The 13,636-nt window shown below is 43.0% G+C and overlaps 1 long non-coding RNA gene across 3 annotated transcripts in view; it reads right to left on the bottom strand.

Annotated features, from left to right (window-relative positions):
- Positions 1-7,924: 7,924 nt before the first annotated feature.
- Positions 7,925-13,636, bottom strand: part of LOC142104199 (uncharacterized) — a 43,207-nt gene continuing 37,495 nt past the window's right edge. For 2 of the 3 annotated variants that reach the window (XR_012679527.1, XR_012679529.1), the window contains exons 2-3: positions 9,687-9,831; positions 7,925-8,660 (exon numbers count right to left, since the gene is read on the bottom strand). This is a non-coding gene — a long non-coding RNA (uncharacterized LOC142104199). Of the gene's footprint in view, positions 8,661-9,686; positions 9,918-13,636 lie in introns of all 3 variants that reach the window. The other variant, XR_012679526.1, reaches the window with a different exon arrangement.

Raw genomic sequence — 13,636 nt, 5'->3', positions numbered from 1 at the left:
TAATACCTGCATCTCGCGTCTCCTATACATCACCTGCTGGCTGCATAACCTCATCGCCATGTCCGTGGTAAATACCTGCCATCCGCTGATTATAGCTACATCTTCTATTATCTCATCTACTTGCCGGATAATCATTGCCATCTCTGTGGTTAATACCAGCCAACCGCTGTTCATAGCTATATCTCCCATTATCTCCTCTACTGGCCGGATAATCATCACCACCTCTGTGGTAAATACCAGCCATCCAATGATCATAGCTACATCTCCTATTATCTGATCTACTGGCCGGAGGATCGTAGCCACGTCTGTGGTAAATACCTGCCATCCGCTGATCATAGCCGCATCTTCTATAATTTCACCTGCTGGCTGGATAGTCTCATCGCCATGACGGTGGTATATCCCTGCCTTCCGCTGATCACAACAGTATCTCTTATTTCCTCACCTGCTTGTTGAATAACTCCATCTCCACGTCTGTGGTATCTACCACCAGCCACTCATCTGAACCTCTCTGCTGCTCCTGGGTTACTACCTGCATCCTCAGAGCACCTCATTGCGTTCTGTTATCCAGATTCCCATATCCTCAATTCTCATAGTTGTATGTCCGTTAACCCTGCCACACTCTCTTGAGGGCTGCGACCTACGCAGTGGTAGCCGCTAAACCCATACCCTCTTGCGGGGGTCCCTGGAGAAGACCAGCCGCTGCGTTAGACTCCGCGCCTTAGGTGTAGTGACAACTATTGGCAGAATCCTGGGTCGAGAATCTTAGTGACCGTGACATGGATGCACAGGAACACGGAGGTAAATGCACAGGAACAAGAATGCCTGGGTAACTAGGTGGTTCCTAGCACTGCAGCCCTACCACTTCACAGTGGAGCATAGGCAAGGGTGTCAGCACAAAAATGCAGACGCCTTTTCTCGCCTAGATGCGCTCTCTGCAGTGTGAGCATCACCGAAGTTAGCAACACTAAGGGGAGGGGTATGTGGCAAAAAGGCATATTTGTCACGGTTCCCCTATAAGAAAATAGGTAAAAGAACAGCTAGTCTGCAGCAGCAGGCTGCAGAAAGGGTTACATTTTCCCTAGGATCCTCTTTCAGCACATACACACACAGGTGTTCAACATGGGTGTAATTGGTTTGTTTTGCTGTGATTTGTATGTATCGCTTGGGTGGATGATAAAGACACTGATTGTATTTGTGGGCGGGACCACCGATGCCAGTATGTGGCCGGTTAGTAGTCAGGGAACTATTGTTTAGCCAGATGTAGTTGGTGGGAGATTTTGTGATACTTTTGCTGGATATAACTGCTGTACCATTGCTGAAACTGTTTAGCCATCCTTGTAACTGCTAATAAACAGTGAAATGGTCCTGCAAACCTGTGTGAGGCTCCAGTGAATGCTGTACTTTATCACACGACTTACAAAATGTAACTTTAATCTGTTTTAAATAAATTGTTTTACGATATCACACTATTGGAGTTTCCCTCTCTCTTTGCTTGCATGTCATAACAATGGAGAAACCAAGAAGGAACAAGAGCCACTTTAACAAAGAGACTATGCATATGTGGACAGTGATTGGGTATAGATACTGATATAAGTATATGAATAGGGTGTTGCTTTTGCAGCTAAGAAACTTTGATATCAAGCGATTTGCATTGTGCAGTGTTTGCTTAGGGATCCTTGCACGAATACATTACATCTCACCAATACCCAGTAAAAATCTATTGCAATTATACATTCTGTCATCTTATTTAGAATCCATTCCCAACTCCTATCCTTCCCTATTGCGCCTTCTCCCTATATAAGCTATCCGCTATATTTACGCTGGGATTTTTTAAGCCAAATCCAAGGGAGAAATGGCTGCATCCTAACCACCCTTTCCCCAACTTGGCGGAGCGCAGGCGTAGCAATTTACATTTTTTCTAAAGGTAAATACATATTTAGCAAACAAATGATTTGTGAGGCCTATACTTTTCTGCAGAAACAACACACTAGAACATTCTACTATATTATGAAATCAAGATACTTACATTCTTCTTCAGGGGCTTGGGATAGGCCCCCTACCTTCTCCAGCTGTGGTTCCATCAAGGTCAGGGCCGCCGCTCCCATTAGGCAGCCTTAGGCAGCTGCCTAGGGCGCCGGCCTCTGGGGGGCGGCACTAAGGACTACTTTATACATAAATAATGCGGGCCGAGGGCAGATCGCCCGCCCGCCCGCACCCCCGCCCGCAATAATGCGGTGCTGCACTGTAGCAGCACCGCATTTTAAAATTTACCTGGCGCCTAGTTCCCGGCTTCTGGTGCCGGGTAGTGACGTCACGCCGCTGCCGCTGCGAGTGTAGAGGAGCAGAAGACAGAGAAAGAAGCAAGCAAGAAGAGAAAGGAAAGAAAATGAAGAAACTAAGGTGAGTACAGGAAAGTGGAGGCTACAGAAAACAGGAGAGGATGGGGGACGGATGCTATACATATGGGGGAGAGAACGGAGGCTACATAAAGGGGGGATGGAGGCTACAGTAAGGAGGGAGAATGGAGGCTATACAAGGAGGGGGGGATGGAGGCTACAGCAAGGAGGCAGAATGGTGGCTATACAAGGAGGGGGGGATGGAGGCTACAGCAAGGAGGGAGAATGGAGGCTATACAAGGAGGGGGGGATGGAGGCTATACAAGGTGGGGGGGAATGAAGGCTATACAAGGAGGGGGGGATGGAGGCTATACAAGGAAGGGGGGATGGAGGCTACAGCAAGGAGGTAGAATGGTGGCTATACAAGGAGGGGGGATGGAGGCTACAGCAAGGAGGGAGAATGGAGGCTATACAAGGAGGGGGGGATGGAGGCTACAGCAAGGAGGGAGAATGGAGGCTATACAAGGAGGGGGGGATGGAGGCTACAGCAAGGAGGCAGAATGGTGGCTATACAAGGAGGGGGGATGGAGGCTACAGCAAGGAGGGAGAATGGAGGCTATACAAGGAGGGGGGGATGGAGGCTACAGCAAGGAGGCAGAATGGTGGCTATACAAGGAGGAGGGGTGGAGGCTACAGCAAGGAGGGAGAATGGAGGCTATACAAGGAGGGAGAATGGAGGCTATACAAGGGGGGGGAATGGAGGCTACAGCAAGGAGGGAGAATGGAGGCTATACAAGGAGGGAGAATGGAGGCTATACAAGGGGGGGGAATGGAGGCTATACAAAGGGGGAGAGAGAACGGAGGCTACAGAAAGGGGGCGAGAGGAGAGAACAGAGGCTACAAAAAGGGGGGAAGAATGGAGGCTACAAAAAGGGGGGGAGAATGGAGGATATACAAAGGGGAGAGAATGGAGGATACAGAAAGGGGGGAATGAATGCTACAGAAAGGGGGAGAATGGATGATACAGTAAATGTGTGTGGGGGAGAATGGATGCTACAGAATATTGGGGAGGGGGAGGAGGCTGGAGAAAATAGGGAATTGGGGGATTACAATTAGAAATGTCCTTGAGTTAGAGACTCTGGGGTCTTGTACTAAAATAGTGTCCTGACAAAATGCAGCTATGCATAATGAAGCACAGCTTTAATTCACCTTGCTGGGGCTACTCTAGGATAGTTAAGGAACCATTTATGTGTTTTAGTATTTGCACTCTATTTGGCTCTCCTCTGTTGCCCTCTATTAGTATAATTAATTTTACATCTGCAGAATACATTAACAAATGCAAATAAAATAGAACGGTCTAGATTATCTGTCATTTAGATTACCTTTCTCTATTTATTTGCATGTGTTAGTATATTTAATATATCATCTACAGAATACATTAATAGACAGCAACAGAGGAGAGCCAAGTAGTGGCCAAATACTAAAAAAAAAAGCCAAGTAGTGGGCAGGGGGGCATGTGAGTAAAGCTGGTGTTATGTGGCTAGCATATGTGACACAAGCTGATGGGCAAGGGGGTACATATGTGAGAACAGCTAGTGGGCAGATGGGCATGTGTGAGTGAAGTTGGTGGGCAGCGGGGTACATGTCAGTGTGTAACAGGTGAGTGATGTCATGTTTTCTTTTCTTTGTTTTGCTCTGAAGTCTAGCATTTGGAGCCTGCCCTCTAGATATCCTGTGTTTGCTCCTGGGCATCAGTGAAGCCTGGACAGCATTCTGCATCAGACATCAGTGCTGCGTTAGACATCTAGACTGCATTGTAGCCAGCCAAGAGGAGGAAAGAGTTATTATTTTTAAGTGTGTTAGGGGCTGGGAAAATAGATTTTCTTTTTTTTTTTTTTTGGGGGGGGGGGGGGGGGGCGGCAAGCTTAACCTTTGCCTAGAGTGCTGGGCAACCTTGCACCGACCCTGATCAAGGTTGATCCTCTGCCTCCTCCCTGCCCTCCAGTTGGCAGCTGCAATGGTGGTGTTGTGTTTGAAGAAATATTTTTGGGGAAATATGTCACACATTATTTTAATAATCTCTCGCTCTCTCGTTAATGGTAAGTTAGTTAACACAAGTCCATAAACACAGTTGAAACAGGATCCTAGGATTACCAGGTTAGCTGAGACACAGGAGTATTGGATACCTGGCACAACAGGGTAATTGTAAGTAAAGGTTTGACAGAATAGTCATGTTTATGTTATCTATGACTGTAGGTACAGATTTGTCAGGCTAAGAGTCTGCGCTAGAGCATGGAACTGGAATCCATCGTAGCAATACTCTGGAACTGTTCGTGGGAACACAATCCCAGAACCTGTAACCAGGGACATGGAACTGGAACCCACTATTAGGAACTCAGAATGTGTAACACAATGAAACTCAGAGCAGAATGAGCTGGAACTGGAGACAGGAACTCAGGACTGTGACTAGGAATGGAGAACTCAGGACTGTCATCATCATCACCATTTATTTATATAGCACCACTAATTCCACAGCGCTGTACAGAGAACTCACTGACATCAGCCCCTGCCCCTTTGGGGTTTACAGTCTAAATTCCCTAACACACACACACACACACACACACAGACAGAATAGAGTCAATTTGGTTAGCAGCCAATTAACCTGCCAGTATGTTTTTTTTGTAGTGTGAGAGGAAACCATAGCACCCGAAGGAAACCCACGCAAACACGGGGAGAACATACAAACTCCTCACAGATTAGGCCATGGGCGGGAATTGAACTCATGACCCCAGTGCTGTGAGACAGAAGTGCTAACCACTACGTCACTGTGCTGACTGTGTGACAGAAACAGACCTGGAACCCACAAACAGATACACAGAACTGGAAATAAGCCCTAGAAACAAAGAACCAGCCTCAGCTAAAGAACTGGTGATACTGGCAAAACATCAGGCACTGCAGAATAAGCACTAGATAGTAAGCATTCTTGATGAATGTAGAAATCTTACAGAAAGATGAGCCATTTTGAACTGCAGGGTACTTGCAGAGAGATGATCACTTGGTAATGCAGGGTATTTGCAGAAAGATATGCACTTAGGGAATGCAGGATGCTTGTAGATAGATGAAGGAGACTGGATTACCAGGTTTAGCCACTGGAGCAGGAAATACTGGTGTCCAGGTATAACAAATGAAGTGCAGTCACAGGGAGACTGGATTACCAGGTTTAGCCAGGAAGCACCGAGGATCCGTGGGAGAATCAGGCAAAGGGAGGGTCAGGTAAATCAGGGCTCAGAAGCCGTTATATCCACAATAGTCCCAGGGTGTAAGCAGGAGCAATGTCTAACAAAGCTGGGGTCTGGGTCATAAGAGAAGGTGCAAAACAAGCAGGAGTCAAATAGCAAGTAGAAGGTCAGGATCAGATCACAGGACTTTTCCCAGGGAGACCAGCAGGAGTGACAATTTATGAACTGGTCCAGATTGCTGGGAAAGGCAGTCTCTTAAAGGCCAGACACAGGTGAGTAGGATCCAGGAGTATTGATGAAGGTTTAACCTCTTGAAAGCAGGATCAGATGAAGACAGTGTAGCATTTAGAGAGGAGATACTGAACTGCAGCCTGAGGCATATTGTGACACGTTTATTAAACCAATTGACCTATCATTGTATGTTTATAAACAAGTACCACAGATGGAGCAATACTTCACCATTGCAGAATCTATTACAAACACCTCTACACCACTTGCATATGGACTTGACCTAGGAAGTGTTTTAAAAATAACAAATGCCTTTGTTATGTGAATGGTATTACACGCAACATGACTATATATATATATAATACTTTTTCTTCTACACTGGGATATAACTACATGGTCTACTTAAATTTTTGTTTTTTGGTAATAGTGAACTTATGCCTTGTTTTACCCTCCTAATTTCTGCAATCAGCTGCAGCTGTCTCCTGTGGAGGTCACTGCATCTGCGCTACAAGTGCAGAATACTCCACCTGCTGCCCACTCTGTGGTACAAATTGAGTTTTGTAGCCATATATCCTGCATTTGTGTACACATTGTGGACATATTGCTGTGTTGGACCTAAAAAAAAGCCCATTACACGTATCAGAGCCCGGAGCTCTGACAAGTGTAAGAAATTTGCTGAATGCATTTTTGCAAATGAATGAGACTTTTCAACATTCTCATCGCTGATTGACTGGCAGAATACATGTGGGCATAGGTATTTTCCCAGATCATTTCTAAAAAAGAGGATATACTTTACTGTAACTTACCATAATGGAGTGACTAAAAGCCCCGTTCAGCATGCAGTGCGTACACACTATAGAGGTTGGACACGATTTACCATCTGAACTCAGTTTTTCGTCTGTCATAACCATGGGCTCGAAGGATTGTGACTCCATACACACTGTATAGATATATGCTGTCCCAGCAGCAAAATGCTAAAATAATTTAAATAAAGGGCTGAACCTCAGCGGACACATCACCCATAAACATACATCCAGAAACAGGAAAAACCAACATCGCCATTCATTCCATTGTTCAGCTTTGTGTAAAATGTACATTAGGCAACTCAGTTGACAACTGTACACTTGTCACGATTTATTGTAATATAATGCCCTCCTTCAGAGGAGAAGGAGGAACAAATAAAGGAAGGGGAGAGAGAGGTTATAAAAGAGATTGTAATCCACGATGGCGGGCGCAACCTGACAAATGCATTGCTCAGTAGAAAGACCTGCGTGGAGCAGGTAAGTATGCTGGGACCCAATCACAGGCCTGGCGTTTGACAGACTCCTATTCACATATGTCCCCCTGCTACAGGAGATACGCGACAACATGCAGAAGAATTAAGGATGAATAATCCCGCATTCCAGGCGCTGTTCCAGCGTGTCGTCCCACTCATCCAGAAGGATAACATACTACCATTCCATGTGTACTACCATTCACATAACGAAGGCATTTGTTATTTTTAAAACACTTCCTAGGTCAAGTCCATATGCAAGTGGTATAGAGGTGTTTGTAATAGATTCTGCAATGGTGAAGTATTGCTCCATCTGTGGTACTTGTTTATAAACATACAATGATAGGTCAATTGGTTTAAGAAACGTCACAATATGCCTCAGGCTGCAGTTCAGTATCTCCTCTCTAAATGCTGCACTGCCTTCATCTGATCCTGCTTTCAAGAGGTTAAACTTTCATCAATACTCCTGGATCCTACTCACCTGTGCCTGGCCTTTAAGAGACTGCCTTTCCCAGCAATCTGGGCCAGTTCATAAATTGTCACTCCTGCTGATCTCCCTGTGAAAAGTCCTGTGATCTGATCCTGACCTTCTACTTGCTATTTGACTCCTGCTTGTATTGCACCTTCACTTAAGAAGACCCATATCTGCAGAGCAGAGACTGGTTGCTACCCTACGATATTTGGCTACAGGATGGACACTGGCTGATCTCAAGTTCAACACAGCTATTTCATCGCAAGCTCTGGGTTTGATAATACCTTAGACCTGTGAGGCTATCATACAAGTTCTCCAGGGACAATATATGAAGGTAGGTGAAAGAAACACTTATTTTAAACAAACTTTTTTATTATTACAATAGAAACTGGACATATTAACCACAACCTGACCAAATAACATATTAAAGAAAACCATAAAACCTATAAAACCCTAAAATAAATAATAATAAAGATAAACATAGTAACAGGTGATCATAATGATATTGTTCAATGCTTTCCAATAAGGAAGGCCTTCCAGTCTATTGAAGCATACTTGCGCTGCAAATTGGTAGGAAATTCCTATAGGTAGGAGGGGTAGTGGTTTGGCTTGCCATGATAGGAAATTGCGTGTGGGGAGGGAGAAGCTGGAATATATGGGATTGGGCAGGCTGGAAAATTTGCTCCTGTGTGGTGGGGCAGTCTGTCAATCTAGTGTGTGTCATAATTTCCTCCCTCAGTGTCCTATAGAGCACGTAATTGACCAAATGGTCTATCTCCAGTTTCATTTCAACTGGCAGTCATTTAATTTTTTCCGTGACTGTTGCTCCCAACAGTTCACAATCATCTGGCTCCTTTCTCATAACTGATTCGCGGATTTGATCATCTTGCGAGTCAGCATGTCTGTTTGTTCCTGCTCACGTCCCCTTTTCTTTCCCCTCCTGCCAGTTTGTTCCCCCTTGTTTCCTGCATGGGTTGGTCTGTGGTTTGCTGTGGGGGCTATTGTGTTGGCTCTGTTCATTGCTGGCTATCTTGTGTCAGCTGCGTTCGAGGAGGCATCATCACAGGTTCCTCTGCAACATTACATAGTCCTGCATCAGATAAGACAGCTGGCTGTGTAATACAAACAGAATTTTAAATAGTTAGTATGAAAATATATGCATGTATTGATTTAACATTACAACAATCTTTCTCTTGCAGTTCCCAGTGACGGTTGAGAAATGGCAACTTATTTCCGAACAATTTGACAAATTGTGGAATTTCCAAATTTTGACAGGGCCATAGATGGCAAAAATGTCAGAATTATGCCATCCTCTAAAAGTGGATGTCTGTGTCTTCCTCTCTGTCTGTCTGTCTCCCTCTCTGTTTGTCTGTGTGTGTCTATATTTGGGAATTTAGACTGTAAGCTCCAATGGGGCAGGGACTGATGTGAATGAGTTCTCTGTACAGTGCTGCGGAATTAGTGGCGCTATATTAATAAATAATGATGATAACTACAAGGGATTCTTCAGCATTATCCTGATGGCTATAGTGGATGTCAAATATGAATTTATCTTTGTGGACTTTGCTAAACATGGAAAAGTGTCAGATGGTGGGGCATTGAAGCAGACTACTTTCCATGACAAACTTAGAAACAATGCACTTAATTTGCCACCATGCACCAACACACAATTAGAACTAAATTTTGTTTTTGTAGCTGATGAAGCCTTTGCGCTGCACAAATATATTAAAACCTTATCCCAAAAAAAGTTTCACATCAGAAAGGAGGATCTTTAATTACAGATTATCAAGAACAAGGCGATTTATGGAAAATGCTTTTGACATATTGAGTAAAAGATTTAGGATTTTCCATTACGCCATAAATCCATGCCTAGACAAAATAGTGTGGTTTTGGCTTGTTGTGTCCTACACAATTTTCTTAGGCAGAAAAGCCCTAGTGTGCACAGCGCACTTACTACTATAGAGATTGCTCTAGAATTTGAGAAAGTGGTAGGGTTGACACCACTGGAGTCTTCCCAGATGAGAAATGCCAGCCACATTACGTTATGTACATTCTCATTGTATGTATATTGAAGAACTATTTATCAACTACATGTAAATAAATATTTTATGCATTAATGATTTTGTATGTTTACTTACTATATCACTTGCCGGTATGTCTTCTGCTTCCAGGTGACAAACTATGGTCCAATTGGGGCATGTTGCTAGTTGATGATCTTGCAACTTCCTGGTCACATCAAACACAGGAGGTGAAAGGAGAAAAGCAAAGGGAGGAATAATAAGACTAAAGAAAAAGAGAGAGAGAGAGTCTTGTTGAGGGAGACAAGGTAATAGCAGATCATCTTAATAATTATTTTTCCTCAATGTTCACTACAGAAAGAGAGGGAAAGGGGCCACAGTTAGGTTGCAAATATATTCACAAAAATGAGATAAATACAAGTACAATTACAGAGGAGAAGGTCCTAACAGAGCTCTCAAAACTGAAAGTAGATAAATCAAGGTGCCAGATGGGATACATCCAAGGATACTAAAAGAGCTTAAAGGGGTGCTGATAACACCATTACCAGATTTATTCAACAAGTCACTAGCTACAGGAGTGATTCCAAAAGAATAGAAAAAAGCAAAATGTAGTCCCACTGCACAAAAGTGGAAGCAAGGAAGAGACAAGCAACTACTGACCAGTAAGCCTTACATCAGTTATAGGGAAATTTATGGAAACACTGTTAAAAGAAAGAGTTGTAGAATATCTCAAATTCAGTAACTTACAGGATCCCAAACAGCATGGATTTACTGGGGGGATATCATGTCAAACAAATCTTATTGACTTTTTTGACTAGATGACTAAAGTAATAAATCAAGGGGGGGGCACAAATATAGCTTATCTAGATTTCAGTAAGGCTGTTGACACTGTCCCATATCGCAGACTGTTAAATAAACTCAAAAGCTTGGGATTGGATTCTAAGATGGTTGAATGGACAAGATCTTGGTTGCAGGATAGGAAACAGAGAGTTGTAGTAAATGCAGTGTATTCACAGGAGGGAATGGTTACCAGTGGAGTATCCCAAGGATCAGTATTTGGATCAGTGATTTTCAATATTCTCATTGGTGACATTGTAAATGGTATTGAAGGAAAGTATGCCTTTTTACAGATGACACAAAGATATGCAACAGACACACTAGGATGGGTAAAATACATGATTGATGATCTAAGTAAACTAGAGGAAAGGTAAAGATAGTGGCAACTACAGTTTAATACAGAAAAATGCAAAATATTGCTCTTGAGTCTCAAAAACAACAAAGGCTAAATATAGTATTAATGGCACTATAATGGCAACTACTGAGGGGGAAAGGGATCTAGGAGTCACTATTTCTGGTGACTTAAAGACAGTTAAGCAATGCAACAAAGCAATGAGAAAGCCAAAGTCTGATGCTTGGTTGCATAGGGAGAGGAATTAGTAGCAGAAAGAAATTAGTAATTATGCCACTGTATAGATTATTGGAACGGCCTCATCTAGAATACTGTGTTCAATTCTGGAGGTCATATCTCCAGAAGGATATAAATACATTAGAGACTGTACAAAGAAGGGCAACTAAAATGGTGCATGGCCTACAGCGCAAAAACGTACCTGGAAAGACTAAAATATGTATTAATATGTATAGTTTGGAGCAGAGAAGAGAAGGAGGGGGCATGATAGAAACTTTCAAATATATTTTGAATCTTGATTAAGTTTGTGTTTTGGTTTTGGCAAAACATCCCTTGCCTGTTTTGGTTTTGGATCCCTATTTTTTTTCTAAAATCACATAATTTTGCTTTTTGTCCCCCCTACATTATTATTATTAACCTCAATAACACTAATTTAAAGTCATTTGCAGTCAATTTTGACTATCTCACAGGTCACAATATTAGTTTCATACACTTTCAAACAAAGACTGCAGCGACCTGGCTGGATGCTAAGCCAAAGAGCAATGACTCAAACACATGGCAGTTCATAGCACATCTAGGAAACATTTCCACACAGCAGTGGCAGAAAAGAAAAGTGGTGCAAGATGGAATTGTCCTTGGATCATGAAATCACTTATGGTTCATTTGATCGCTCCACCCGTTCCTTGGATAACTGTGGTAATTCTAAGCTAATACATGCCAATGAGCGCTGACTTCCTCCGGGATGCATGCTTTTATCAGACACAGACCAATCCAGGGTGCCAGACAATGCCCTAAAAAGAGCCATTGTAATTCACAGCAAAAAGAAAGTTCATCACTGAGCTTCGAATTAGCCCCAATTCCCCAAAAATTATTATATAGTTAGGTAACTTTGGCATAAAGTGCAGATTGCAAACACTTTGTGCAATACTGATGAAACAGCACCAAAGTGGAAGGTTTCAGTAATACATATACCCATCTATTTAGACATCCATGCTTACATTACTTCTGCAAGCAACATTGTTCTTTGTAAATAAAACTGTTGTCTTTATACCGTTCAAAAAAATGTAAAATAATCCTCCACCATTCTTTGGATGTTGATAGTTGATAGTAGGATCAGGTGGAGTTACAGCAGAGGTGTCACTAATTCTGTTCAATTCTTTTACAAGATGTTGTGCTGAGTCATCTGCATCATCAATGGGTGTCTAAGATTTTTGCAAAGCACACAACAGCATATAGCACATTTAGGTAACTTTGGCACACAGCAGCAGCTGAAAGAAAAAGTGGTGCAAGATGGAATTGTCCTTGGGCCCTCCCACCCACCTCTATGCTGGATCTTAAAAAGGACATGCACACTTTAACAAACTAAACACTTCAGCGACAAGGAGTGCCACTTTTAAGGCTGAGGTGCTTGTTTTGTTTGGGCTTCCACAAAACAATCTAACAATGGCCTTAAGGTACCTAAGGTAACAGCAATGTTAATGAACTCTACTGTGGCAAGATGTTGCTGTCATCATCCTCAGCCTCATGCTCATCAGTTTGCACATCATCCTCACACATTATTAATTCATCACCGCTGGAATCCACCATTACAGAAGTCTCAGTATTTTGATGTAATTGGCGAGAAAGGCCTTCCTCGTGGAAATTGAAGTTCATTTTTATGAACATCATCTCTTCCACATTTTGAGGAAGTAGCCTCCTATGTCGACAGGGTTCCCAGCTGTGCTGAAAACTCTTTCCAAGTACACACTGGAGGGTGGGCAGCTTAGGCAGTGCAAAGCGAGTTGGTACATGGGGCTCCAAATTCCCTTTTATTCCTCACAGTATGTAAAGGGACTGTCTGATGTCTATTTCTATGCAGTCGTTAAAATAATCCTCCACCATTCTTTGAATGTTGATAGTAGGATCAGGTGGAGTTACGGCAAAGGTGTCACGTTTTTTGGTCAATTCTTTTAGACTAGACCAGATGTTGAAATGTTATGCTGAGTCATCTGCATCATCCCTGGGTCTCTTGAGAAAGTTACGTTTTTTCCTAGCAGCAGTTGACTGGGAAACTGAAGGAAGAGATGCCGTCCTGTCACTAAACACTTGAGCTGTCATCTTACTCAGCGGAGCTCCTTGCATCTCTTCAGATCTGGGTCAGTTGGAAACAAAGAGAAGACATAGCTCTTAAACCTAGGATCAAGCACAGTCGCCAAAATGTAGTGATCTGATTTCAAGATTTTGATAACTCTTGGATCCTGGGGAAGCGAATAAAGTGCTTGGTCTACAAGTCCGACATACTTAGCGTAATTGTTTTGTTTAATCTCCTCCTTCAGTTTCTCAAGCTTTTCCAAAAGTCAAGCTATCAGTGTCTGAACTCACTTACAGGTGACTACTTCGAATGATTTCAGCACCTTGCACAACATGGAAAGTATTCTCCCTTGCGCTCGAGTAAAATACATCCCCCTCCTTTCCCAATGTCATGGCTTGTGGAGTAAGCGTGGATGGCCTTTCACTGTTACTCCATTCGCAGAAGCATATACATTTGGTGGCAGGGCAAATTAAATTGCTCTTGTAGCTGCTGCAATCTCCTACATGCTGTTGCCAAATGCCGGAAATGTCAGATATTTTACGGGCCACAGGTAGCTCATCCTGCACGTCCCTGTCATTTTTTAAAAAGCTCTGT

Source organism: Mixophyes fleayi, chromosome 10 (assembly GCF_038048845.1).
Source record: "Mixophyes fleayi isolate aMixFle1 chromosome 10, aMixFle1.hap1, whole genome shotgun sequence".
Classification (NCBI taxonomy): Eukaryota; Metazoa; Chordata; class Amphibia; order Anura; family Limnodynastidae; genus Mixophyes; species Mixophyes fleayi.
This window is presented reverse-complemented; position numbering and strand designations above follow the sequence as displayed.